Consider the following 5028-nt stretch of genomic DNA (forward strand, 5'->3'; position numbering starts at 1 on the left):
TAATAATTATAAATAATTATAAAAATGATAAAAAATTAAAAAAATTATAGAAAATTATGAAAAATATATTTTTTTTCATTTTAAGAACAAAAAATAAATTGAATTCAATAAACTTTAATCAAATCAAACAAAATGATTCAAAACTCTCTAATTTCTCCCAAATCTACTTGCATGGTGCCTCGTCATAGTTAGGGGTGAGCAAAACTCGATTCGATTTAAAAAAATTAATTTTTTTTTAAATTTTGAGTTAATCGAATCGAGTTATTTGAATTATTCGAATCAAATCGAATAACTCAAGTCGAGTTGAATTTTACAATTCGAATAACAAATTGGTGTAAATACCCCCTTTTGGTGCTTATCAATTTTGAAATTAAGCAAATTGGTCTCTTTCTCAACAAAAATTACAAAATAATTCAAAATAATTTTTAAATTTCAAAATGTTTATAAAAATTTCAAAATTTACATTTTAAAAATATATATAAAAAAGTTAAAATTTTAAAAATTTTGCAAAATAACAATTGTAGGGACCTAATTAATGATTTAAATTTATCATACTCAAGTAACTTATTTTTATTATTATTTTGCTTTGAAAAATTTTCAAATATATATGGTTTCAAATTTATGTGCTCTAACATAGAATTAGTTATATTATAATAATATTTTTATTTAACATATATTTTTTTTAATTTAACTCGAACAATTTCGCTAGATCTGACTCGATTCAAATTTTATTTCACTCGACTCGATTTGAAAAAAATTCAAATTGAGTTAGGATGATAAAGTAAAACTCGTGAACTCAATTAATTTAAAATATTTTCACTCGATTCTAACCCTAATAATATGCTAACACTATGCAACAAAGCTCGTAAATATAATCACCCGGAAAACTCTCTCCTTCAAATTTGTCTAAGCATTCTCTAACAGTTTAAAAAAAGCTCTTATTTTTCATTTTAATTGGTGCTATTAGAATTATACCATGTTTTTAGGGAAAAATATTTTCTAAAATTATACCATGTTTTGTAATTTGTCTATTTTTTTTTATGTTGAAGTGGTGAATGAAGAAAATAAATTTGTGATGTGGGTATGTTGTTACAATGGATAGGTAGATAGTAATAATTTAATTGTATATTATCAAAATAAAATAAAATTAATTGAAGTTCAAGGAGTAGAAAATGAGCAGAGAGAAATTGTTAAATTTCATCCAAGTGGGCTATTTTTTTACCCTTTTTAAGTCATAAATAATTTCTATAATTTTCTATAATCTATTTTGTAATTTTTATCTTATTTTCTATATTTTGTTATGATTTTTTATCAAGTTTTACAATTTTTATATTTTAAAAAATTTAAAAGAAATATCATTTTTTTTCACTACGTTATCCTTCTAGTAACTATCAACTATCCTGTCGGTCACGTCTCCCATTCACCATGTCCACTCGGTATGGCAAACCAAATGGTCCTCCTATTGCCGTATTTCAATCATAAAGCAAGTAGAAGAAATCAAATCTTGCAAAAGAAAATGGAGCAAGAACAACAACAACAGCCACACACATCATCATCTCATGTACTAATCTTCCCTCTCCCGGCACAAGGCCATGTCAACTCCATGCTGAAGCTAGCTGAGCTATTAGCACATGCAGGCCTCAAGGTCACCTTCCTAAACTCCCACTTCATCCATCAACAACTTCTTCGTCACACCGATATTCTTTCCCGCTTCGCCAAATATGCGGGATTCCAATTCAAGACCATACTAGATGGTGTCCCTGACGATCATCCCAGAGTAGGCAGTGATTTTGTGAGGAAGCTCTTTGATGGTTTGGAATTGATAACCAAACCACTTTTCAAGGAAATGCTGGTTAATAGTAAGCCGAAAGTGGATTGTATTATAGGAGATGGGGTCTTAGGGCTCGCACTTGATATTGCTGATGAGCTTGGAATTCCCATCATTCAGTTTCGTACCATTAGTGCTTGCAGTCTCTGGGCTTATTTTGCAATCCCTGATATGATCCATGCTGGGGAGCTTCCTATCAAAGGTATTATTCCTTTCTTTTTAACAACTTAACTCATCCATTAATCATAAGACGCTATTTCTTAAACTTCAAATTCGAATCCAGTGTCTTCTGGAAGCGAAGATAAATGAAAATTCTACACTAATTATTAGAGTTTGGGTTCACACTACGATGAGAGAAAATCCCGGTTTTGATTTGTCTCAAATTTATAGGGGTCGATTTCTTTAATAAAATTTCTAGTCCGTGTGTATCCACCTCACCGTGTTTTATATATAATTTAATTTTGCTATTAATTCTTATACTTTCTAAAAAGTTATAGATTTAGTTTTTGTACTTTTTAAACTAGTCAAATTTATTCTCTTTATTTTTTAAAATATAAAATTTTAGTCTTACCTCAGCAGTAATAATTAAATTCGTTTGGTTAAATTTAATTATTCGTACTATTCATAAAGTTATCAATTTAGTTTATTTTCTTTATTTGGATCATTCTAAATTTTTATATTTTTTCGAATTTTGAAATTTCAATCTTAATATAAATCACAGTCATTAATTCATTAATTAAATTTTTAATGAGTAATATGTAAAAATGATAAGTTGACATGAAATTACATATATAATAATATATTTGGCTATTTATATTTTAGTATTTTATTTTTAACTACATATCTATGTTGTAAATCTGTACTTTCCAGACATACACGTGATTTCTGATATCAAATAAGGCCTCTGACAAAACTACATGTGTTTGTGGAAGGAAATGAAGATATGGATCGACTAATAACAAGTGTTCCAGGCATGGAAGCTTTTCTTAGATGTCGAGATCTTCCAAGTTTTTGCCGAGCAAGCGACACCAAAGATTCAATTCTCCAACAGATCGCTCAAGAAACGAGAAAAAATTCCGAAGCCCGCGGACTGTTATTAAACACCTTTGAAGACCTAGAAGGACCAATATTATCCCATATGCGAACTAAGTTTCCCAAAATCTACACAATTGGACCTCTCAATCTACACTTGAAGACTAGACTTTTCAAGTCAGATCAAACATCTTCCGGTCCATCCTCGAATAATTTTCGGAAAGTCGATAGAAGTTGCTTGTCATGGCTTGATAAGCAACAAAAAGGATCCGTTGTTTATGTAAGTTTTGGCAGCCTTGCAGTGTTGTCAAGGGAGCAAGTTTTCGAGTTCTGGTTCGGGCTTGTCAATAGTGGGAAACGGTTTTTATGGGTTCTAAGGCCCGATAACATGCCTGAAAATGGCGGCGGAGATGATAAAGGGGTCAGTATACCGATCGAGCTTATCGAAGGGACTCAAAAAAGAGGATACAGAGTGAGTTGGGCGCCACAAGAAGAGGTGTTAGCTCATGAGGCCGTTGGTGGATTTTTGACACAACGGATGGAATTCAACATTGGAGAGTGTGGTGGAAGGAGTGCCTATGATTTGTTGGCCTTACTTTGCTGATCAACAATTGAATAGCAGATTTGTGAGTAAAGTGTGGGGATTGGGTTTAGATATGAAGGATTTGTGTGATAGGGAAGTTGTTGAGAAGATGGGGAATGATTTGATGGTGGAAAAGAGGGGGGAATTTGTGAAATCAGCTGCCAAAATGGCCAACTATGCCAAACAATGTGTAACTGTTGGTGGGTCTTCGTATTGCAATTTGGATCGTCTAGTTGAGGACATAAAATTGATGAACACCAATTTAGGCGAGTGATGTAGTTCAATCATCATCTTGTTTTACGATCATTTCTAAAATAATATCTACTAAAAATAGAAATTTAGTTAAAGTTTTAGGTTTTTTTTTCTAATAATCAATTAAAGTTGTAGGTCCATAGCTTATTTGATACCTTTTTTCCTTGTCTTTCCCGCTAGCTTTTAGTGTTTTCCAGCATTCTTTCAGGTTTACAACTTCCACTCACCCACGTCTTTTACCCCACTTCAAAGCAGTAAAATTAACTCCCTCATGGCCTCATCCTTATCCCTTTTTCAAATTCTTTCTACATGATTCAAACAGCAAAGATCCATACACTTTCTAAATACAGGCATGTACATCATTTATTTATCATAACCTCCACATGCACGCATATCTATAAGTAATATACTATGTATAGAATTCTATGCTACACATAAAAGTATTATAATCAGGGGCGAAGCCGGGTGGCATGGCCGGCTCCCCGTAAATTAACTTTTTTGGCTCTTAAATTTTTTTTAAAAAATTTATGTTAGTAAGGTAAAATTATATTTTGACCCCCTTAAAATTATAAAAATTCGATTTAATTATTTACAAATTATAAAGATATAAACTATAAAAAATTAAAATTTTATCCGATCCCCCTAAAAATTTACTCTGGCTTCGCCCCTAATTATAATATAATATTTTAGATATATCAACAAATAAAACTTATAAAATAATATAACATTAACAGGCGGAACATATAGAATTCTATAATTGTTCTCATTTTATTATTTTACAATATAATAAAGAAAGAAAAAGAAAATTGATAACATGCTTATATTATTGGATCTTCCTATGAAAATAATACTAATTTTATTAAGATTAAATAATAAACAACAATCTAAATATAAAATGAGCTTAGTCCTCAAATTAAGATTAAACGACAAAATATGGTGATTACAACATGTTTGGAGATAGATTTCACTTTCATAAAATCTGCTGATAGATTTCACTTTCATAAAATCTGCTTTTCAATAATTATCTATATTTCCAATTAGATACAGATCATTTTCTTGGTGCATAGCTAGTAGTTCACCATGCCTTTGAGATGCCTTAATATCCTTTTAAATGCTTTCTAATGGGGTTAACCTCGATTCGATTGATATCTACTTACTAGTCCAACTTCATAGCATGTATACATCATCGTATACATAAAGTTTATAATTACACTAAAATAAGGAACTTTGTCCATTTGAGCCTTTTCTTGTGGATAAGCTTAGGTTTTCACCTCTCCAACAAGAGTATCAATTAGCTTACAATTTTTCATTCTAAATCATTCAAGGATTTTCT

At 30.6% G+C, this 5028-nt stretch overlaps 1 pseudogene; it reads left to right on the top strand.

Annotated features, from left to right (window-relative positions):
- Positions 1 to 1386: 1386 nt before the first annotated feature.
- Positions 1387 to 3849, top strand: LOC107957119 (7-deoxyloganetic acid glucosyltransferase-like; annotated as a pseudogene).
- Positions 3850 to 5028: the final 1179 nt, after the last annotated feature.

The sequence above is a fragment of the Gossypium hirsutum genome, chromosome A05 (genome assembly GCF_007990345.1).
Source record: "Gossypium hirsutum isolate 1008001.06 chromosome A05, Gossypium_hirsutum_v2.1, whole genome shotgun sequence".
Taxonomy (NCBI): domain Eukaryota; kingdom Viridiplantae; phylum Streptophyta; class Magnoliopsida; order Malvales; family Malvaceae; genus Gossypium; species Gossypium hirsutum.